This window comes from Equus caballus, chromosome 6, assembly GCF_041296265.1.
Source record: "Equus caballus isolate H_3958 breed thoroughbred chromosome 6, TB-T2T, whole genome shotgun sequence".
NCBI lineage: Eukaryota > Metazoa > Chordata > Mammalia > Perissodactyla > Equidae > Equus > Equus caballus.
Genome location: NC_091689.1, coordinates 88,701,413 through 88,726,334, shown reverse-complemented (window position 1 = coordinate 88,726,334; position 24,922 = coordinate 88,701,413). Strand labels below are relative to the sequence as shown.

At 41.3% G+C, this 24,922-nt stretch overlaps 1 long non-coding RNA gene across 1 annotated transcript in view; it reads right to left on the bottom strand.

The window, feature by feature from the left end:
* The window catches only part of LOC111774013 (uncharacterized), a 354,148-nt gene that overhangs the window by 249,701 nt on the left and 79,525 nt on the right, over positions 1-24,922 (bottom strand). Inside the window, exons 2-3 of the long non-coding RNA XR_011439794.1 lie at positions 7,666-7,739; positions 5,182-5,323 (exon numbers count right to left, since the gene is read on the bottom strand). This is a non-coding gene — a long non-coding RNA (uncharacterized lncRNA). The remainder of the gene's footprint in view (positions 1-5,181; positions 5,324-7,665; positions 7,740-24,922) is intronic.

Here is a 24,922-nt window from a genome sequence, read left to right as displayed (position 1 = left end):
GGCATGACTTTTTATTTAGATCAAATGACTGTTCTTCTAAATTAATTCCACTTATTTTATATTCCAAATATTTCTGTGCATATACCAAAAGTAAAGAGAAAGCTCTGTGGATTGACTCTATAAGCAGAAAAACTTCCCAATTAAAAACTGTCAGTTTTACATTTAGTGTCATCACTGAAGTTTCAAAGAGAAAATCATTTCATTCCAATAATAGCTCCAACATTTCGACCCATCTCATGAAAAAGTTTAACAGTGAAAATTAAAATTTCTATGGTGGAAATACAATTATTGAAATATGATGTCCTGGTCAAAGCAATAGTCTTACTAAATTAATGAACCTGTGGAGAGAAAAGCTGAAAAGAAAAGCCTGATAAAGTCCATGTGTTCTAATCCTGCTGTGTCCATGGCTGTCCTGATAAGTCTAATGGATTTCTTAGCGGCAACTATATATATATATATAGTTGTTTCGTTTTGTATATATACATTTATATAAAACATATGGAGCAGAAATGACTTAGAATTGGTCATGGTACAGACATAATTCATAAATAAGTTGTAATATTCTACCAATAAAAATAGAAGTATAGGGGCTGGCCCCGTGGCCAAGTGGTTAAGTTCGCGCGCTCCGCTGCAGGCGGCCCAGTGTTTCGTTGGTTCAAATCCTGGGCGCGGACATGGCACTGCTCATCAGACCACACTGAGGCAGCGTCCCACATGCCACAACTAGAAGGACCCACAACAAAGAATATACAACTATGTACCGGGGGGCTTTGGGGAGAAAGAGGGAAAAAATAAAAAAAAATCTTTAAAAAAAAAAAAAAAGCTCCTTTATAAAAAAAAAAAAAATAGAAGTATAATGGTAACATTTTACAAAGGTTTTTATTTATATACCTGCTTAGAATAATTGAACTTGAAGAAAGCTTAATGAAGTTGATGTAAAATGAAACACAAGTAGTGAAAATAAGTGTGAAAATGCTCTGAAGACTGTCCAGTGCAACACAGATGTGAGCTGTAATTATTGCTGAATTGAACTATATACTTACGTCTTTAATGTACCCCGTACTTGGTCATTCGTTACACATACAGCTGTTCTGTATACTCCACGATTTGAGTGTTTCAGGTTCAGGTTTCCAGATTTCTGTGTCTTGGGCTGGGCACAGCTTACTTTGCATTAACTTGTATTTACTTTTGTGAAGTCTTCCTTCCACAGAAGCATGCTCTACCGCCCAAACATTGCTGACCGGAATCTTCTGGTAAGGGTCCCATTCGCATTTTCCAGCTCAGCCCTCGCAGCGTTTAGATCAAGGTTGAGAACTCAGAGAGCTCTCGGGAGACAAGGCTGGCTGTGCAAAGAGACATTCTTCCCCCTTCAGTAAGAGTAAAGTCTCAAATCTGTAGGATTTTTTCCTATAAAGGGTAAGCCCCATTCTGTGCTCCTTCATGGTCCCTGCCTCCTACTCTTCCCCAACAAGATGAAGTTTTATTATGACCAGAGCTCAACAAACAAAACTAACATGCCTCAAATGCATCGAAGCCTAAGAGTACTTCTCAATATGACAGAAGTTCAGATCCACTGGTACGCCCAGCAGCTTTTGATCCCAAGAAAGATAGAAACCTGTGCCTTGATATCTACTTCTTTCCGCTCCCTTCAATTGCGCTGGGGTCCTTTTATCATTATTTTAACGTTTCTTTGCACAAACGGCTGAGAGCCTTCCTCTGTGCCCTTGAGAGCTGATCTGAACCACCCACGGAGTATAGGGTGTGAACTTGCAATTATTTCCTGCGAATGTTCTGTGAATGTGTTGAAACCAAGCATGAACATTTCCAGCCAAACTGCAGCTTTTTTCAGGATGTTTACAGCATCCCAAGTTCTGGAAACAGGGAGCCTTAGCAGTTTCTCACACAAAAACCATGCAGGCTCAACTTGCAGAGGTAGAGGTTGCCAGTTCCCACATTCATGATTAATGTTGAAATCGTAAATTATAAATAGTATTTGATCAACCAGCACTCCTCTTCCATCCCACACAATGGTTACAACAGAAAACTTCCACAACAATTCTAAGGACAAAAGGGGCTCCCACTGTCTCCTGATACACACTTCACTGGGAAAATATTTGTGAAACTATTATCGATGTATGGCTCGTGTTCCCTGGCTGCCATCCCAACATTATGGTGTGAGGGGAGGGGAAAGTAAATGCCACCAATGATGGTGAGGAAGGCTCCACCAGACAGGAAGAGAAAATGGAGAGCCGTCACTTCCAAATCCCAGTGGAATATGGGGAGGAGAGGTCAAATGCCCATGACATCACTTGTCCCCGCTGAAGTGGGACTCTGGGAGTAGCAGGCATGACAGAAACGTTGAAACAGACAGATATGGGGAAGCGCAAGAGCTTTTGGTAGGATTTGTGATTGACACGCTTCCCCGGGCACAGCTTGGGAAGTCCGGGAGGCCGCAGGCAGGGCCCCATCCTGAGCAGCATGGGAACCAAGTGCAGCACCGGAAGAGGGAGGAGTCTAAACTGAGGAGCCCTGGCAATGCTCCTGGCTTCCCAAGGCCTGGGCAAGGCATGCAAGGCATCTGGGACCACTCTCCTGCTCCAGAGCAGCGGTCAGAGATCAGAGCGGGCCTGGGGAGGATTGCAATCAGGACCAAATGACTGCTGCATTCAAGGACAAACCATGACTGCAAAACCATGAATTCGGTATTGGGGGCCTGACCTCCAAGGGGCCAGATAGGCCCATCTCCAACCCTAGTGCAGGGAACAGAGCAGATCAGGCACGGCACAGTGAAGACCAGTGAGGAGCCAAAGAATGCTGCATGGGTCTGAAACTCCCATCTCTCCCCTGCTGATGTGAAGTCACACACCTTGATCCGTCTAGGCGCCATCTTAGAGGGGCATGGGTCAGGGATGGGAATCTAAAAGATGGAACATTTACCCAAAGGGGACTATGTCATCCAAGAGAGACTATTTAAGCCTGGAAGAACTGGGATAGCACAAACTGGCAAGTTTAAAGCTAATTTCCACACCTCCCCCTAACTACCACCACCCAGCTGAGTGCGGTCTGGTAAGGAAGATCACATCAGTTTTAGAAAACACAGAAACTCCATTCTCTTTGCACATCTGTGTGAGGCATGTGAATTTATCACACCACTACCCACAGGCCTCAGCGCTCCTTTGCCATCATCCGGTTCTAAGATACTCAATTTATTTCAATTTTTTTTCAATCCCAACATAAGATTTCCTTTTTTCTGCTGGGTCTTATCTCATCAAGATGTACCTGAGAAAATTTCCAGAGCTAGAAAAAGATGCCCCAAAACCCTGAATGCTGCCCTGACAAAGCCAATGGAGAGACATCCCCAGCCTGCCCACCATGGGGTCTCCAGGCCCCAAGGACTTAAGAACATCACAGAGGGAGGAAGGAGTGTGTGCATGCGGGGTTCCAGCTGCTGGTGCCAAAGGGCTCTTATAGTCACCCACTGAAACATCCGTAACCAGACTAGGGGGCTACAGGAGCATCCAGTGTTAAGGGAGGTCTTTAAATTTCCCCATCCTATTGGTCCTAAATGAAACACACATCCCCTCTCAATCTGTAGCGCTTCAAACAATGGCAGTAGACAGACCCAGCGGTAGGAGGCTACGGTGAACCACACCTGCACACACACGTAGCAGTCATCTGTTACACGGCACCCTGCTCCCCACCGTCACCATAGCCCACCATCACCAAGGCAACAAGGCAAATTTGTCCCCTCCTTCATTCCACCTGCACAATCTCCTGCCTGAGATTCCACATCACCCTTTGGTAAATTATTTCCTTCATCCAAGCTCGCCCTTGATGTTCCATTAATCTCCTCACACTCTTTTTAGAAAGAGGAAGTGAGTGAATAAACATTTCATTTTTATAAAACTGAAAACCACTCAGGTTAACCTGGGACAGGGGGAGGAGGGCAGAGCAAGCGCCTTTCTCCAGGCAGTCCGGAGACCCGCAGAGACGCCTCCGTGTCTGCCTTCCCCGTGCCTTCCACGGCTGTGGTCAAGCCTGACTTGGCTCACAATTTCCTCTGCTTCCCTCTGTCCAGGGCCTGTCATTGTTTCAGATTTGGTTGTTCAGGCCTGAGACCTCTTTCTCTGTCATGATGTGGCAAACTTTGTCTTTAGCCTCACTCTCATGGCAGCAGCCAACGTCCACCTTCCTTGTGCGCTCTCCTGGGCAGCGTGCCCCCATGAGAGAACACACACAGCTATACCCTGGCTTCATGTTTTATAGTTTTAGTTCTTTCTTCATTTCTGGCTTGTAAAATGACTCCCTTCTCTCACATCTCAGGAAATAATTAGCACCTGGGAGGTCTGTTATTAAAAAATGAAAAGAAAGGCATGCTCCTTCCAGATCATTTTCTTCCTCCTTGAGGCCTCACATTCACTGGATGAAAAGTCCAGGGCACACTGATTATATTTCCCAGAGCTGTTGCCTTCATTTTTTACTTCTAGAAATTTCTTTTAAAATGTTCTATCAATATTTAACGATAGCAATTATCTTTAACTGGCAAAAGTGCCTTCCATTATATAAGGCAGAAGGACAACATTTGTAGAGTCCTTGTATAAAGACTCTTGTTCCACTACATCCACTAAGGGGGAAAAAATGTAATGAATAATTAACTACCTAACATTGTTGTCGGGAATGATAACATGGTCAGCAAGGACTTCCATCAATGCGCAGAGTCCGTCTGGTGAGGATGCGCCACCAGTGTTTGCACACACTGTCCACTCCAGCCCACTCCCGATGCAGGCCCCAGCACCTATGTCCAGCCTGGTTACACCGCCTCCTGTTGACCTTGCAGCAAGGCTGAGAAATGAGACCTCAAATCCTGAGCAGGGCACAAGGTTTTCTAAAGGGAAACATCAGTGACAAGCCCAGCCCTCAGCCCAGCATGTCACTGCTCACGTGGAGGAGTAGCCTGGACCCCAGCGCCATCCTCACAGGCTCTGTGAACTCCGGCCACTGGCCTGACTTCTCCAAGACTCTTCCCCAGGACTCCTCGTGCAACTTCCACCAACACAGTTTAAAAGAAGCTGAGTTTCATATGAAAAATAGATTGAGCATTTATCTTCCTAAATACTTCTAGAACTCTGACCTAACAAAGATGTTCATAAAAATTATTGATTAAAAAAATTCGAAGCTTACCTTCTTAGCACCACAGCTGACTGGGTCTCCCACCCACAAGTGCCACAAGTACACTGAGGCCGCTCTCTGCCTGGACTCACTGTTCTGTCCCACGTGGCGTTTTCTGCCATTGCAGCCCCTTCTCTGAAGAATGCAGCTCTCCCTGGAAAGGGGGTAAAGAAGACCAAGAAGTTGTCACCTTACCTGTTGTCACCACTTCCGGAACATGGCAGAAAAGTTCTTCATGAACATCCCTGAGGTTTTCTTCTAGTATCATCCTAAACCTGGAATCCAGAATTTATATGCTTTGCACTGGGTTTATGACGTATTTTCTACTCAAGGATATCTCTGTTGTTACTAAAATGACAGTCTCTACCACAATGACATTTTGTTGCTCGTCTCTGTAACTAAAAGACTACGGATCATCTCTAGGAGAATTAGGTGATAAAATTCAGCGGGCAACAACTCAGCCAGCTAGAAGAGTGAAGCAAGCTTCAACCAATCACAGCCAGGATTCAGTTGGCTGGGGAAAGGTAGCAGGCCTTAGTTCAGATGCCCCACTATTGGTTTGATGTCTGTGAGAAAAACATTGCTCATGATCTTGAAGGATTCTTGCCCCAAATGGCTGCATGTTAAAGAATACAAGGAAGCAAAGAGTTGTGTAGGTACCAGAACTTGGTGCAGAATACAATGTGTCAAAAGGAACAGAATCACACGGCCAGTGGGGTGGAGCAGAAAACTATAGAGCGTCTCGCCCGGCAGGAAAGGAGACAAATGCCAAGAGCAACTCAGACATGAAGCGGCAGACAAGGAAGTTTGTGTGAACGCGTCTCGTCCTCTGAGAGAGAGCAGGAAGCAGTTTTACTCTGAATGGAAACGAGTCTGTATGACCCTGAACCCTTTCTCTGTATAACGTTGGTCCTGAAACTAACCCTTACCTTCACTAAAAATGAAAGTTTAAAATTTGGCAATACTTACTCAAGTGTCTCCCCCAGCTCTACATTTTTTTTTATTACTTACAAAATAATTGCTTTTCATTAAATGTGATATGTTACTAAAGATTATCAAGTTATGGTTTAAATTTATAACTCAATCTGCCACCTTAAAAGAAAATTAACAGCTGAATTGAGGTTTACAAAATTGAAGGAAGATGAGGTCAGCCCAGAGTCGTAGCGGTTAAGTTTGTGCACTCAGCTTTGGCAGCCTGGGGTTCACCGGTTCAGGTCCCAGGTGCAGACCTATGCACTGCTTCATCAAGCTATGCTGTGGCAGGTGTCCCAAGAATAAAGTAGGGGAAGATGGGCACAGATGTTAGCTCAGGGCCAATATCCCTCAGCAAAAAGAGGAGGATTAGTGGCGAATGTTAGCTCAGGGCTAATCTCCCTCAAAAAAAAAAAAAATTGAAGGAAGAGAGGGAGGAGAAAAGAGATTGGAAACAACCCGCTTGTCTAAAAGTAGGGAAATGGTCATCTAAACAATGGAATATTTATAGGGCCATTAAAGTCATTTTCACAAAAAAATATTTTATGTTATGGGGAAATGTTCATGATATAATAGCAAGCAAAAAAATAAAACAGGCAATAATACATTATAAGACAAATTTTCTGAAAATAAAACAACTTAGCCTTAGTAAAAATACCCCGAACTATTAACTGTTTTTTCCATTGATGGTATAATATAGGGATTTTTATCTTCTTTATATTTTTCTGTATTTTCTACAATACATACATGTAACTTTTATATTCAGAAAAAGGATGTTTTTTAAGAGAATATCTCAAACATAAGAGAGTTGATCAAGGATTTTAGAGTATAAAAAGAGGAGTTAGAGGAGTGAAGAGGCAAACATCGACAGTGACAGTGACCTTCCAAGTCTCATCTGGGGTCTGACCCTGGAGGTGACCCTGGCTGATAGAGGACAAGCATAGCAGGCCGCCACTGCCCGCTGCTCTGGGAACTCAGATTATAAACAATGCTTCTTTTGCTGTTTTTTCATTCTCTACATCGTTGCTAGAAAGTTCATGTCAGATTCAGATGTATCTGAATTAAGTGGGTAAAATGTATAACCCATAATTATCTCCTACTCTGGCCATGTTTTATGATTTTCTGCAATAATCAAAGCAAGTTTTAGAAGCATAGAAGTTTAGTTTTCTAACAAGACAATTTGACAAGCAAGACAGTCCCCATCGCTTTCTATTGTGCGGAAGAAAAATCCAGTGAAGAAATCGGCCCCTTATGGTGGAGAACAGAGAGCTTAACCAATTTTAATCTTTCTCAACAGTCTTCAACTTGGTTGATTGTTCAACTATCCAAAGCCCTTCATTTGGTTTATTAGATCATAAATCTAATTTAATAGCACACAGAAACCAAGGAATTCTAGGTCCAAGTAGATTGTTTGCTAGTTTTCCTTTAATTAAAGATGCTTTCCTTCTTAAAGGAAACTGATACTTCTGGTTATATATTTTCTTTCTCAGAGAGGGAGCTTATCTTTTTCTATCCACAGCTTACCTGTTGGCAACAGCAGGACCCAGGTGTATTAGGCAGTAGCCTTCCAGCTGTGGTGTTCAAGGTACTGGAGGCATCTGTGAACACATTTTACATAGGCAAGGGGAGTTTTGGTTAATATAGTAGGTCAGTGAGGTTGAGGAGGGTTAAGATGCTTCTACTGGACTTTTCAGAACTATTTGGCCTTAGTATCTCTGCACAGAACTTGACCCCCGTACCCTTCCCTTCTTCGGAGCGCCAACATTTCTCCAAAGTCCAACACTTTCAGCCCTCAAGATTTAGATTCCTCCTCAATATTTATCTGTGTTTTCCCAAAGCCTAACAGAACTCATTCCCTAAACAGAAGCTTATTGAGCACCTCCAACTTAACAGGCACTGCAGTAGGTGCCGGTTCGAAGGCACTGAAGAGAGACTCAGGTCGTATTCTCATAAAACTTTCATTCAATAGGGAGAAATAGATGAGGAAATATATAAACCCAATTCCAACTGATGTAAGATCAATGAGGAAAATAAAACGGAATAATGGAACAGAAAGTGGTGAGGGTGAGTAGTTAGACTGCGAGGCCAGGGAAGGTTACACTGAGGTGAAGAAATCTACGTGCAAAGAAGGAGCCGCCATGAAAAGAGCAAAGGAGGATCTCACAAAGAGAAGAAGTGTAAGTTCAACAGGCCTGAGGCAGAGTCAGTTTGGTTTGTGAGAGGAACAAGCAGGGAGCCAGCCTGGTTGGAAATTAGGGAGGGGAGCACCAGACGACATTAGAAAGATGGATTGAAGCCAAATCATGTAAGATCTTGTAAGAAGGAATGAGGATGGGAAAATACCAAAGGCCACAGTATCTTTGCCTGGAAAAGTTACCATCTGATCTACAAGACTTCAGGAAGACGATCCCTCCTTTGATATGAGGGGCGTTGAAGAGACCTGGTCTATAGCATCACTTCCAGCCCCAGTGCTGGGGTTTCCTATCAGACATAGCTCCAGCATCTCTCCAGGACCGGGAATCAGAGGCAAGCAAGTTAGTCTCTCGGTAGTCATTTTCCATCCAAAATTCTTTGGCTTTCCCTTTCACTTTTGAAGATATCACAAATTTGGTGGTGAAGGCAGAGCCTAACCAAGATCCACAAACCCACCTGCCTATTCAGCATCTCCTCAGTACCTCAAATTTATCCACAAACCATTCCCACTCGTCCTCTGAAACCCAACTTTCTTCTAGTGTTCCTACCCAAGGAATAACACCCCCGTCTCTTCAGTTTCACAAGCCAGGTATCTGGGATTACCCAACACCTTGCACTCCCTCACCCCTATAGCCAATCCTCACCAAGTCCATTCACACGCAATGCATGACACAAGCTAGGTGCTGTGGTTAATATAAAGTAAAAGAAATGTGGCCCTACCTTGAAGAAGCTTTGGAGATGAAAACAGTAAAAGACAAGGTAGGAAAAGCACATGAATATTAGAAGTAGTCAGAGGAGGGAGAGATTCATTCCTGAAAGATGGGGGCAAAGATAAGAAATATCGTCTAAATCCTCAATGTTTATTTATGCCTTTCTTCAATCTCCTAAGAGATGTTATTTTATATCCTACTCAACACTTTAGCTTTCCAAAATGAAAAGCTAATTCTTTTTTTTTTTTAAAGATTGGCACCCTAGCTGACATCTGTTGCCAATCTTCTTTTTTTTTCTGCTTCCTCCCAAAGCCCCGCATTACATAGCTGTATACTCTAGTTGCGAGTGCCTCTGGTTGTACTATGTGGGACACCACTTCAACATGGCCTGACGAGTGGTGTCATGTCCGCGCCCAGGATCCAAACAGGCAAAACCCCGGGGCCACCAAAGCAGAGTGCGCGAACTTAACTACTCGGCCACAGGGCTGGCCCCAGATCTAATTCTTTAATCTATTAATCTATATATTGGACCAAAGTACAAAAACGTGAAATGGAAAAAAATTAAGCACTTTCCTTTTTAAACTTTAGCCAATACGTTCATTCTTCTCCTACCCAAAGCCGCTTGGAATGCCACTGGAAGATTGGGACACCAGCTGTCACTCTGCTCTAAACTTGCTGTGTGAGCTGGTCAGCTTGGGCTGCCATAACAAAATAGTATAGACTGGGTGGCTTAAACAGACATTTCCTTTGTCACGGTTCTGGAGGCTGAGAGCCCAAGATCAGGGTGCCAGCAAGGTCAGGTTCTGGTGAGAGCTCTCTTCCTGGCTTGCAGATGGCCCGTGACAAGGAAAACCTCACTGTTTTTTCCTTTACTCTCACACTTAAAATACTCCTGACGCTGCATGTGTGGGTTTTTTCCCACATCTACCAATTCTCCAACACCAGCTAAGTGTCCTGCCATTCAGTTCAATTCCGACGCTAACAGCAGTCGGTGCAGACCCTGCAGGATAAAGGCTCAGTCCCACAAGACTGCCACCCACTTTAGATGCCAGTTGCAAATAGTAGGTCTCCGAGTTACCTACAACTTCTGTCTGACTCAGCTACAAATCGGAGGTTCCTATGACCCCCCTCCTCAGGTTTGACAATTTGCCAGAGCTGCTCACAGAACACAGGAAAACAGTTTACTTACTACTGTCAACTTACTACAAAGGATATTTTAAAGGCTACAAATGAACAGTCAGATGAAGAGATACATAGGTGAGATCTGGAAGGGTCCCCAAAGCTGCTGTACCCATGAGGTTAGTATGGGCCACCTCCCAGCATGTAGATGTGTTCACCAACCCAGAAGCTCTCTGAACTATGTGCTTTGGGGATTTTTATGGAGGCTTCATCACATAGGCATGAACAATTATTCACTCAATTTCCAGCCTCTAGCCCCTCTCAGGAGAATGAGGGAGGGGGTCCTGCAATTTCCAAGCTTCTAATCATGGTTTGGTCTTTCTGGGAACCAGGCCCCATCCAGGAGCCTACCAAGAGTCACCTCATTAGAACAAAAGACGCTCTATCACCCAGGAAATTCCAACAGATTTAGTTGCTCTGTGCCAGGAACTGGGGACAGAGACCAATATATATATTTTTTTCTATTCTTTCACAGCTACCTTCTCACTGCCTCCTCACATGGCAGAGAGAGAGGGGGAGAAAGAGATATCAGGCTTTCTGGTATCTCTTCTTATGAGGACATTAATTTCACGTATCAGGGCCCCACCCCATGACCTCATTTAACCTAATTACCTCTTTGTAGGCCCTATCTCCAAATACGGTCACATTGAGGGTTGGGGGCTTCAAAGCATGAATTTGGAGGGGACACAATTCAGTCCATAGCACTGTGTGACCTTGATCAAAATCAAGGCCTCTCTGGCCTTTATCCAGATCAAGGTTCAGCAACTGCAGCCCACAGGCCAAATCCAGCCTGCCTCTTGTTTTTGTATATAAAATTTTATTGGAACACAGCCACACCAGTTACTTACATATTGTCATTGACTGCTTTTGAGCTGCGACAGCAGAGTTGAAAAGTTGCAGTAATGATCTAATGGCCTGCAAAGCCTAAAATATTTACTATCTGGCCCTTTACAGAAAAAGTTTGCTGACCTCTGACCTAGATGCTCCCTTAAGACTCTTCTAGCTTTAACATTCCAGGATCTTATTCATGCCTTTAGGCTAAAACACCTTTTAGTCCAAGTCTTCAAGTTCTGCAAAAGGCTTTAGTGACCTAATGATTCTTTTAACAGGTAGTAAATGCTTACATGACAGAGGTGTTTTCATTTATCTCTCATTGTAGCTAACCTCTGACTGTTATTAAATGAGCTGAAGCAGATATGGAACAAAGTCGTTCCATGTAGTAAATGCATTTTGTATCTTTATAGCCAAATATATTCTTGTTAAATTGTTGTTTTAGGGGCTCTGTTGAGTACCTAATGTAGCAAGAAAAAACAGAGAGAGCTAGAAGTGCTCCAGCCTCACTGGTTTCCCCTCTCGGCGCCTGTGTAGCCCCTCGAATCTGCACCATAGGATTTGGCACAGAGACATGTGCCATTTTGAACTGCATGGTATTTCTGTCACTTGTGTTAGCCTGGTACCCCAAGCTGGACAGTTAGCACCTTGAGGTTAGGGATCATGCTTTCTGAATCAAAAAGCATAGAATTAAAGAGCTGGAAGAGACATTAGCAATCATAATCCAACCTTCTCGCTTCACAGATAATAAACTGAGACCCAGACAAACAGATAATTTGTCTTACTTCTCTCTAAATGTCACAGTACACATCAAGGGCTTGATTCAAAATCTGTTGCGCAGGAACTTAAAGAAGGATTAAAGAAGGAAATTAGAAAAGGAAATTTCCTGGGTCCTGACTTGAAAAACTTTGAATGGAATGTTCTAGAAAACACTCTAAAGTCTATGATGTCATGTATCTCTAACATAACATTTCCCAACATGTATTCTGTAGAGCACCAACCCCAAGAGAGGCCCAAGAAAACATGGTCCTAGAGTTAAACAGTTTGGAAAAGCCTCATACTGTGCGCCGCTCAGTACAGCAAGGCTCTGAGCTCTGCAGTAAATGCAGCTGATTAACACTGAGATGCGCAAACATTGGCAACAAAACATCTTTTTTTAATAGAACATCTATCAACATTCTGAGAAAAAAGAATGAAATAAGGATTTCTCAGAAATCACTTTAAAAAAAATACTTTATATCTGGCACTAGGCAAATTCTCTCTGAGAATATTCCCCAAACCAATTTTGCACATTTACCCAAGTAATTCTCCCGTTGTGTGGCACAAATCTAAGGAGAAAAGAGGCTATCTTTCTCTTTGTAAAATCACCCTGCATCGAGCTCCAGTCCCTCCCATCACTGTGACTTGCCTGCCTCCTGAATGCACCCGGTACAAATTCTAGACTGCCCAGGAATCCAGCCATGCTCAGGGCTTTCCCTTTGAGAGTGGCAGGTAGAGGAGGTAGACAGGGAGGGGTCATGAAACCATGACCATGGAGGACTGCCATGATCATAGCAGTTGAAAACAGATGGATTTCCTAGGGAATTCCTCCTCACTGGTTTTAGTGGTATTTGAAGAAGAGCGAGCAGTTTTTTGTGTGTTATAATCCTTGAGATCTCTTTTAAGGATAGAAAATCTTGGATCTGATTTCTAGTTGAATTTGATATAGCATCAGCTACAAGCCTACTCGTCTGGTACATTTCTCAAGGAGAAATGGTTTGGAAAGACTGACCAGTCTCTAAATTTTAAATGTTCATTTTAACCCCTTGAGACTGATGCTTCTAATCTTGTCCACTCACCTTCTGTCATCATTTAGCAATCCAGCGTGCAAAGAGTCCAAATAAAATCATTCTTTTGGCTTATGTTGTAAGTAGGCCACCTATTTCCTGTGCTCCTGCAGGAGATTCAAGCCCACATTCTGCCCAGTGTGACCTGCCTGCTTGTCTGGCCTGGACCTCCCACCTGTCATCACCTAACCACCCAGCATACAGTGAATCTAAACTAAGTCACCCTGCATCTCTACTTTAGGCCCGCTTTCCATCCTTTGAGTCTGTGATTCTTTCAGAATGATTCTTTTCCCTCAGAAAGTGAAAGTTCCAAAGCTACTTGAGACCCCAAATCAGGTCCATGCCAATATTTAGTAAAGCTAAACATATCCCCTCCCTACGGCAGTTGCACCCCTGAGTCAACGCCCAGGAGAACTGAGCGCGTATGTCCACCAAAGACATGTAAGAGATTGCTCATAAGCATAACAGCCACAAACTGGAAACAAGTCAAATGGCCATAAACAGATAAATAGACAAATAAATTGTGGTATATTCATAGTACGGATCTCTAAACAACAACTAAAAACAATACTACTGACACACACAACAGCACAGATCATGTTCAGTGGACAAAGCCAGACCCAAAAGAGTATGCACTGTATGGCTACATTCATATAAACTTCAACATGAATAGTGGTAGAAATAAGAAGAATGGTTACTTCTGGTGGGGGAAGGGGAGGACTAGGAATTAACTGGAAAGAGGCAAAAAGGAACTTTGTAAGGTAATAGAAATGTTCCATTTCTTGACTAGGGTGACGGTCACGTGGATGTGTACGTATGTAAAAATCTTTCAAGCTGTACACCTAAGACTAATGCACTTTACAGACTTTAATGTAGATATGTTACACCTCAAAAAAAAGTGCAAAATAGAAGGAGGTATCTGCCAATATCAGTGATACTAATAGGTGATCCGTTTGCATGTGACTTCTGGCACCCTAAAGTAAAGTAAACAAAAAACTTTATGACGCTAGTTTGCTACTTCCAATTAGTCTTTTTATCAAATATATAACAGGAGCTTGATTTTGATGGTGAGATTTTGTTGCTTGGTCAGTTTATCTGTTTTTGTCACTCAATTCGTCTCACAGCTTCAAATGGCCATCATCATCTTCATCCAGGGAATGACTGTATGTTCATGGCTACGTCAAAATACTTACATTTTCCATGATATATTCTTGTTCGAAGTCTGTACTCTGAATTGTGGATCCAAAAAGCTGTTGACAAGTCATAGAATGTTTGCACTGGAAGGGATATTAGAAATTAGTGGTCAACCTTATTTTACAGATTAAGAACATGAGTCCTACAGACGTCCAGTGACTTGCCCAAGGTTAAATGATTAATGGCAGAAGTGGATGTAGAAACCAGTCCTCCCGAGTCCCACTCTGATGCTTTTGACTCTTCTATCAGTCTACCAATACAAATATATCATAAAATTATTTCATCTTCTCAGAAACAGAGGGAAATATCCAAGAAAGACAAAGTCAGACAAATCTGGGGCTTGGTTAAACCAGTGGATAATTGCCCACTATCTAATGACAGGTGAACTCTTTCAAATCAGGCCAGTACGCTGAACAGACTTTCACTCCCACATATTAAACAGAACCGAAACATTGATGTTCTTCCAAAAAGACAGTCATTTTCTCCTTCTAAGAATGGCCACAATAATATCTTTCCAATTAAAAGTAGAATCCACTCAACTGGCACCCTGCTAAAGAGCAAATTGATTTAATCATGGCAAGAAAATATCAGTATAATCATAGATGTCAAGTGATAAAAGTAACAAGTTAATGGAATATTTTTTGAGAGAAGAAAAGGTCTATTTAGGAGCCACACGCAACTTGGTCTTCAGGCTCCATCACAATACTAATGAAGTAAGTCGGTGTTTAAAACACTTTCCAGAGACTCCCACTGCTGGCCAAGATTGAAGAGCAGGAACGAGATTTGCCTTCCCACTTAACCCAAAAAATGGACAAATATACGAAATAATGGTTTTTAAGACATAGCACATAAGCAACAAAGAACAGTGATCTCAAAAAGACAGGAAACAAATGAGGTGAACCCCACAATTGCTACATCTTACTGCCTTGAAAGAGCTTCCATGACACAACACAGGGAGGGGGAGTCCTGACAGGGCCCAGGAGACAACCTGAGACAAGGAGATAGAGCAAGGAGTATGGGGAGACCAAGAAAGCCAGAGTTCCCAGGACAGAGTACTGGAGAGGAGAGAGATGCACCAGGACATACCTCCAGATATCTGCAGAGGGTCTCCCCCAAGTGTTCAGCTGAGTATCCATCAGTGCATATGTGTAAAGAAACCACCTGGAGGCCAGGGAAAGATCACCTGAAAGGACTAAAGGTAATAATGCCCACCTGTTCCTGCCAGCCAGTCTGGAAAACACGATTCATGGGGCACTGGGTAGTATACACAGAAGCTATTCACATCAACACTGGGAAGGAACCAGCCCTAGACCAAATGTTGCTCTGTTCCTCAAAATAAACCTGAAAAGCAAGACTCAAAAAGATCAAATGTTTTCAAGTAACTTAATTGTGCCCAAGAACAAAGTTCAAAAATATTAATATGAATAAAAAAATATTCAGCATTTAACAAGGTAAAAGTCATAATGTCTTCTATCCAATCAGAAAATTACCAGACATGCAAAGAACCAGGAAAATAAAACCAAAAATCAAATCAGAATTGACACAGATGTTATAACTAGCAGACAACACATTACAATAGTTATTATAACTGTATTCTATGTGTTTAAATGTTAACTAGAAACATGGAAATATTAAGAAAAACCCAAACTGAACTTCTATAGTTGCATACAATAATGTCTGAGATGAAAAATTCCCTGGATGGAGTTAATGGCAAATTGGACACTGCAGAATAAAAGATTTAGTAAACTTATAGACAATAGAAGAGAAACTATCCAAAATGAAACAGACAGAGAAAAGTGTATTTTAAAAAATGAACACAGCATCAATGAGCCATGAGAAAGCTTCAGGCAGATTCCCCTGAGGGAGGGCAGGCTATAGAAAACATATTTGAAAAAATCATGGAGAAAATTTTTTCAAATCTGATGAAAATACCAACTCACAGATCCAAGAATCTCAATGAATCCCAAATATAAGAAATATGAAGAAAACTATATCAAGACACATTATAATCAAATCACTCAAAACTGGTGATAAAGAGAAAGATCTTAAAATCAGACAGAGAAAAAAGACACATAACACAAAGAGGAACAAAGATAAAGATGACAACTGATTTCTCTTTAGAATTAATATAAGCAAGAAGTCAGTGGAAGAACATCTAAAATACTAAAAGAAGAAAACTGCCAACCTACGTTCTATACCAAACAAGAATATATATATTTTTTAATCAAAAGCAAAATAAATGGAATTTCATACAAAATTAAGACTTCTGTTCTTCAAAAGATACTGTAAAGAGAATGAAATACAAGCCACAGATTGGGAAGAAATATTTGCAAAGCAGACATTGGATAAAAAGACATATCTATGGGGCTGGCCCCGTGGCCGAGTGGTTAAGTTCGCGCGCTCCGCTGCAGGCGGCCCAGTGCTTCGTTAGTTCGAATCCTGGGCACGGACATGGCACTACTCATCAGACCATGCTGAGGCAGCGTCCCACATGCCACAACTAGAAGAACCCACAACGAAGAATACACAACTATGTACCGGGGGGCTTTGGGGAGAAAAAGGAAAAAATAAAAAAATCTTTAAAAAGACATATCTAGAATATATAAAGAATTCCCAAAACTCAGCTATAAGAAAATAAACAACCCAACTTTCAAAAATGGGGAAAATATTTGAAGAGACACTTCACCAAAGAAGATATGCAGATAGTAAATAAATACATGAAAAAATGCTTAACATAACTATATTACCTATTGAACGGCTAAAATTCTAAAGGCAGACTGTATCAAGTGTTCACAAGGATGTGGAAGAACTGAAACTCTCTTACACTGCTGCTGGGAAGGTAAATGGTACAACCACTTAAGAAAACAGCTTGGCAATTTCTTTAAAAGTTAAACATATATGTACCATATGACCAGCCATTCTACCCCAATGTACTTACCCAGGAGAAAGGAAAGTGCACAAATACTTGTACTTAGATGTTCTTAGCATTTATTTGTAATAGCCAAAGACTGGAAACAACCCAAATGTCCATCAGCAGGTGATTGGATAAACAAACTGCGGTCCATCCATACGATGGAAAACCACTGAGCAATAAAAAGGAATGAATTACTGATAAATTCTACAATATGAAGGAATCTCAAAATAATTACACTAAATGAAAGAATCCAAACCAAAAAAAAAGACAGTGTACACTGTATGATTCCATTTATGTAAAATTCTAGAAAATGCAAGCTAATCTATAGAGACAGAAAGGGCATCAATGGCTTCCTGGGGCAGGAGGGTAGGGAGGGATGATTGGGAAAGATTACAAAGGAGCAAGGAAAAATTTTGGGAGAGGTGGATATGTTCATTATCTTGACTGCAGTGATGGTTTCTTTGGTATAATCATATGTCAAGACACCATACTGTATACTTTAAAAACATGCAGTTTGTTACATATCTGAATATAGCTTTTTAGAAAGAAAGAAAAAGAAAGAAAGAAAGAAAGACACTCCCCATGATGTCATCCTCTGTTCCCGAATGCTGCAACAATTGAGATCCACTATTTCTAATAAATGTATTTGGCATAAATACAGCTCAGAAACTTTATGATGTTTTTTCATTGCTATCTTCCTAAATGTCAAAATTAATGTCTGTTTATACAACGCATGGAGAGAGAAAGCCTGTGACCACCTAACCCATTTCTAATGAGCTCCTTTCATTTGGGGCAGGACAACAAACTAAATTCTACTAGAGATTTGCTGAGCTCACAACATAATCTATTCCTTTCTGGCAGAGAACTGGAAAGGTGCCCATACGGTTTACTATCCTATCGCACCTTTCTCTCCTACAAGACTCCTGTGACATCTCGCAGTTTCTCTGGGCAAGAGAATGTTAACTCATCAACCGGGAAACCACCTCACACCACAGGACCACAGACACCACCTGAGACCAGGGATAACACCACTATCCGTGTCTGAGCCAGACTCACCAGTCCTGGCAATCTATACCTGTTTTATGCACAAGGGGCAGCTAGCCATACTGTAGAGAAAGTCAAAAAAGTCTGTAAATAATCAACTTCAAGACTAAAAAGATGAATGATGACAAAACTGCTGACATTTCACCTAAAACCATCGTCTCCAGCAAAAAAGAAATGAATACATTGCAGTACATATATCTTTTTGCAGTTCAATGTCTCCTTTTCTTTCTCCCAAAGCATCTGAAAGTTTCTCCATTTACGCATTTTGCTAGAATTTGACTACTTAGCACTTTTCTAGAAAAAAATTTGTGAAAACAATTGAAGTACTTTTTCTAACTTCAAATCTCTACAAAATTAACTGCTTTCTTAATTAAGAAAGCAATTGTTGGTAATTTTCAAATTACCAATGAGCTTCCAAATTCCAAAAGTTTTATTTGGTCGGCCATAGTTTGCAACTGAGAACTTATTACCCATGAAAACAATGCTCTTATTTATTGATTCATTCAGCAAGCTTTCAGAGGGCTGCCTATAATATTGAGGCCCTTGGGCATTCAGAGGCTTCAAGATACTGTTCCTGTACCCAAAGAGCTTTTATTTTAGTAGAGAAGATACAGATATACAAAAAAAATAAAATAATATAATATATATAATATAAGTTGGTATATAGTAAGTACTATGAATACCATTTAGATCAGTGTTTCTTAAAACTTAGTCCATGAGCCACTAGCATCCCAATTTCGTAGGATTTGTTGAAAATGTAGGCCCTTGATCCCTTTCTTAGTGCTCTTGAACCTAGAGCTCTGGCAGTAATTTGTATGAACACTAAAGTTTCAGGACAATGGTATAAGTGGTACATGCAACGTACTATAGAAATTTAAAAAAGGAAAAATCTCTTTCAGTTATAAGTGGACATGGAACGTACTATAGAAATTTAAAAAAGGAAAAATCTCTTTCAGTTGCTATAACCAGGGAAAAGTTTAGAAATTCAGAATTGATTAATAGGATTCCATTACACGGAAACTGAAGCTCAGAGCATTCCAACAGGTATTCTGATATCCAGAATGCCAGAGTAAGGAACCCCAAAAATCTACTCCTCCCATAAAAGCAATGAGAATACTAGCAAAAATTGTCAAAATCATCTTTTTCAGGACTTTAGAAACTAACCGAAAGCTTGTAGCAATCCAGGGAGTGTTTATTCAAAAAATAGCTTTTTTTGAATCTTCATAAGAAACAAGGAGATTTGTAGTATTTTAAGTTGCCCTATTCCCATTCACCTCTCTCAAGCTCTGCAGTCATCTTGAATACCAACAGCCCTGAATCACAATAGCTATGAAAACCAGCAGCCCAGCAACCACTGGAGGTGGGAAAATGGATTTAGTGTTCCCCAAAAGCCCCATTCCATGATTTGACCTGTCTGGCAGTTCCCTAAAAACCCTCACTTCCAAGGCTCATCTTTATTTGACCTGACTCAGAGTTCAGTCAGTGAAAACAGCCTTTTCCCAAAAACATTCAGCATCAGTTGTTTAACATTACAGCTGCCTGAGGCAGCAATAAAAGTTGGGACAAATGAGACAATAACCACAAAACTTAAAAGGAAAAGCTGGGAAATGAGATGTCCATGGGGACTTTGATAAGTTGTGCCCTATTTCTGGATTTCTAGAAGGTCATATGCAGGGCTGTGCATCTTTCTTACCTCTAGCTGACCATGAAGCTCTGGGCATGCAGGAAGTAAAAGCAAAGGCAGTGTCATAAACTCTCTGCCACAGAATTGAAGACATTCCCTAACATACATACACACAGAAACCCTCAGCAGAGGCTGAGCGATTTATTAGTAGAAGACATTTAAGGAACTATCTGTCCAATCGTTAGCTGGCCACTAAGCTGACTGAGCAGAGACTTCAGTGGCCACACACAACAAAGAATACAGACTACCGAATTCGTTCGCGAAAGTCAGTAAACAAACAAACAGCAATAACAGCAACAAACCCAGGGGAGAGTAGGGGGTGGAATCTGACTTCTGGAATTCTCATGTTATATTACTTCAAATGTCCCAATTTCAACCAAAAGCTATAAGACATGGAAAGAAACAGGCAAGACTCATACAGAGTGGAGGGAAAAAATCAGTCAAAACGAGCTGTCCCTGAGGAAGCCAGATGTTGGCCTTACCAGATGAGGACTTTAAATTAGCTACTATAAAGACATTCAAAGAACTGAAGGAACCTATATCTAAAGAACTAAAGAAAAGTAGGAGAACAGTGCCTCACCAAAAGAGAATATCAATAAAGAGATAGAAATTATATAAAAGAGCCAAATAGAAATTCTTGGGTTGAAAAGTACAATAACTGAAATGAAAAATTCACTAGAGGGGCTTAATAGCATATTTGAGTCAACAGAAGAAAGAATCAGTGACCAGGAAGATATGCCAACTGAAATTATCTAGTCTGAGGAACAGAAATAAAAAAGAATAAAGAAAAATGAACAGAGCCTCAGAGACTTGTGGGATACCATAAAACATAGCAATATACACATAATATGAGTCTCAAAAGGAGAAAAGAGAGAGAAAGGTGTAGAAAGAATATTTGAAAAAGTAATGGCTAAAAACTTCCCAAATTTGATGAAAAAATATTAATTACAACCAAGAAGCTCAACAAACTTCAAGTAGAATAAATCAAAGATATTCATATCTAGGCACACCATAATCAAACTATTGAAAGCCAAATTAGTCCATGTAGGACAGGAGACAGTAAAGGATCTGGATTATGTATGCATAGAGTTCTGGGAAAAGTAGAGAATGCAGTTTAAAAAGTTGGTTGAGATCCAGCTATCAAAATAGTCTTGGGTTGAAGTGATAAAGACCTGAACAAAAATAGCAGCATTGAAAATAGAAAGGAAAGAATAAAGTGAAAGATTATAAAGTCCAAATCAATGGACCTGGAGACTGATGCCACGGGCAGAGTGTATGGAAAGTATTCAGAAATGACCACAAGTTTTCAAGTCTCAGTCATTGCAAAACGGCAGCTTCATTGACAAAAGTAGGGAAATCAGGAATAGTTGGATAGAAAAGGAAGGAAAAATATGAAGTTTGATTTAAGACGTGTGGGGCCTGAAGCCCTGAACATGCAAGTCGAAACCACCAGTTAGGGGTTGGAAATGGACTGAGAGAGATTGGGGAAAGGCTGCAGTCCTGGTTTAGTCCTATTGACCTGGCATCGCATCCAGTTTAGCATCTGTCCCAGACAACAGTGTCCCAGTTTGGGCAGCAAATTTTACAGTCACTCTATCACTGAGGGAGAAAGTAAAAAAGATGAGGGAAGCACTCACAGGACAGAACATTGGGTAAAGCCCACGTATGAGTAAAAGGAGAAGGAGCAAAAGCCAATTATGAAGACAGGAAAGCACAAGCAGAGAAGTGGGAAAGTGTACTCAGAGACGTGAAGGAGGAGCATGATGGGGGAAAGATGGCCGGCGTTGAAATGGTCTTCAGAGACCCCAGGAGAGCAGGTTCCATCAAGCAGTGGATTATTAAAGGTCCAGATTTTTTTTGATTTTGTGATTCAAGAAAGTAAACAAGTTAGAAGATAGTTTGTTTTTTAATGCTAAGCATATTTTTTGGCTGCTAGGGGCCAGCAGAGATGAAGTGAAAGAAGACGGAGTAAAAGCCATGATAATGAAAAGAGTACAGCCTCATAGGAGTTGAGGACTGAAGGGAGGAAATAGTAAAGACACGAATTAAAACATCATAGAAGTGGCTAACTTTGAAAAGTCAAGGAATTTTCTTAAGAATGGAGGAAGGCAGAAAATGCTTAAAGCAATGAGGGTTTGTGGTAACAGATGAAACGAAGGTGCTATCATTCCCTGGCGTCAGGAATGGCCCTGATTTATCTAGCGTAGTTGTGCCTGCCCACTTGGATTCAAATCCCAGCTCTGCCACCAGTTCTGTTATTTCAAGCAAGTTATTTGACCTCTCTGTGTTTCCATTTCCTCATCTGTAAAATAAGGATAATAATATCATTGTTATGAGGTTGAGTTTAGACAAGTAAAAGTGCTAACAATAGAGTCTCATATATAGTAAGCACTCAATTGTTATTGTTTACGTAGTGTTGTTTGCAGCCACACTGCCTTGCATGATCATTGGAGCTCTCTAAATGGGTGGATGGATGAAGTCAGAATCAAAGTAATCTTCCAGGAGTTGGGATACAAGGATGTTTTTGAAGAATAAAAATCGAGATGAGAATTCTAGAATTCTACAGGCAAAAATAAAGTGAATAATAATTGAGGTCCAGGTTAATGAGGAGACTCCTGAAGCCAAAAGGAAGTTGCTGGTGCCTAGCAGGTAATAAGGATGAAGAGAAGATTGAGTAGGTGTGAGGGGAAGAACAAAGTAAGCTAAATGATTAACTCTTCAACATTCCCACATAATGAAATACCCTAGTTAGCCTCATAGTGTCTGGGAGACCACATTAGGACAGCCCGTTACAGAAAAACATTAGCCAATTATGTACACACACGGAACCCAAAGGAAAATGCAAAATATCTTTGTTTTCCACGTTGTCATCATTCGGTTAATTCAGTCCATCTCAGATAAGTCTCTAAAGTTCTACTCTCTCTCTCTGGACTCCCTCCCTTTTCTTTCTTCCCCAATCCCCACCTCCTGTCCCATCTCCTTGGTCCTTTACTACCTCCTTTCCCTCCTTCTAAGTCTCAGCTCCATCCAAGAGGGGCAACATTTCCCCATCCAAGAGGTCCCGAAGAAGCTTTGGGGCCTTCAAATCTTTCTCAAGTTAACCTCTTAAAGCAAACTTTTAATATATTGTTATGTTCACAAAATCTCTACCTCTTTATTCCAATTTACAAAAGACTGCCTTCATATCTGAGATGAGAGAAGAAGAAATAAAAGTTGTCAAGGGCAAAGAAATTCCTGTCCTGCCAGGGAAGCATTTTAAGCACAGTTTGTCCCAGCCTCCAGAACAGTGTCTAAACATGGTAGCTGCCTAATAAATGTTGGATGTGTGAATAAATGAATAAATATATACTCTAAAGTAAAACGTGACTGACTTGAACAACAATGACTTTTGACATTCATGATCATCTCTCTGAGCCTATTTGCTAACTCACTCTGTGTTTAATTGGTTGCATTAAGAGTTCCAGTTTTTCACACTTCCCTGTGTCCACACCCATTGGTAGTGCCTTCTCACATTGACTCTGGACTTGCCACGTGATTTGCCTTGGCCAATGGGAAAGCAGCAAATTTGACTAAGCAGAAGATTGAAAAAACACTTGCACGTTAACTGCCACTAACATGAGAACGAGCCTGAGCTAGCCCGCTAGAAAGATGTGACAAACATATGGAGGACAGACAAACTGTCCTTGTCGAGGTCGTCCTAGAACCACCAGCCACCAGCCTACCCACCAGCTGACCACAGAGATGCTTGACGGACCCTAGTCAAGATCAGCAGAACCACTCAGCTGATCCTTTAACTCATGAGATATTATAAATGGTTACTGTTTCAAACAACAAAGTTTTGGGGATATTAAGCAGCAATAGCTAACTGATACACTTCCAAATCCCAAATCCCCATCTGGCTACATTAGACTGGCAGCACCGCTTCAGGGACAGGAGGGGGTCAGGGGGCCATTCACATCGTAATCGATATCCTGCAATGCAGAGTCTGTATGGCCATATGCAGCAGCACTGCTGGGAGAGCACCAGAATAAGCAAAACCTGTTCTCTCCTGCTTGCCCTTCGCCTTTAATTACACAGGGAGAAAGGGAAAAGAAAGTTAAAGGCGGCTGGAGCTACCAAGACTAACTGCATATTGCAAAAGGCACCATTTCGCTTGACTGAACATTTCCAAACAAGCTTCAGCTCCTGAGCATTTTAAACACAGATAGAAAATAATATAAATAATGTGTGTGTGTGTATGTGAGTACACATAGATATGCATTTGTAACTATATGGCTCTTAATGAATCATTGCAAGGGACATTTTGAATGTTAGAATGGTGTGAATTTCCACACTCCTTCTATCTGGCTTTCCAGGCACCAGTCCCATCAATCTCTAAACCTTGACACCAGGCAGTTCATTGTTTTTCAAATTTATGACATTTTTCAGTCCATTGTTTTTAAACTGTCACCCTCAGTGGGTAGCTGGCACAACTCATTGCTACTCTCAGCTCCCACCGAGCTCATCGAGCTCGTCGCCCTAGGAGTGATGTGCTAGCAAAATTTTCAGTTGACTGATCTCCAGGATGGCAAATCCTCTCTGTGTGCTTCCTCTGGTGACATCATTAGTTTTGTCCTCCACTTTTACCCCAAACAGAAATAATTAAGATTGTGATTATCCATTCTTAACACAGATAATGAAAATGAGGAAAACTGAAAATAGAACCAGTCATTCCATCCAATCTCTTGGTGGGATGGAAGACTAACTCTCTCCCAGACACCCCAGTAGTTTTATGTCATTGCTGCGGAAATGTCGCTAACATTGCAGCATCTATCTGGTCTCTTGAGAGACTATTCTGAATCTGATTCTCAGTTTAAACAGGCTTATTTTGATCTGCTGAGTTTTCTCATTTGTTTTTTGAAATGCGTGATTTATTCTCATCTCAGGAAACGGCCGAATTTCTCCCAGCATTCTAAAAGTAATTGCATGGGGCTCAGTGAACATGGTAGTCAGTTCCTCCTCTCTGTCATTGGTTGGGCGTTGGGTGTGACGTCAGGGTGGAGTGCGCACCTGGATGGAGGAGTCAGAAAACTAGGTATAGCGGACTCCGTCCCTAACCAGGAGTATGGCCCTGCACAAGTCACAATCATGTATGACCTTCAGGTTGTTCATCCACAAAATGAGGATTTAGATGATTTTCAAGGCTTCTTTAAGCACTGAAAGCTTA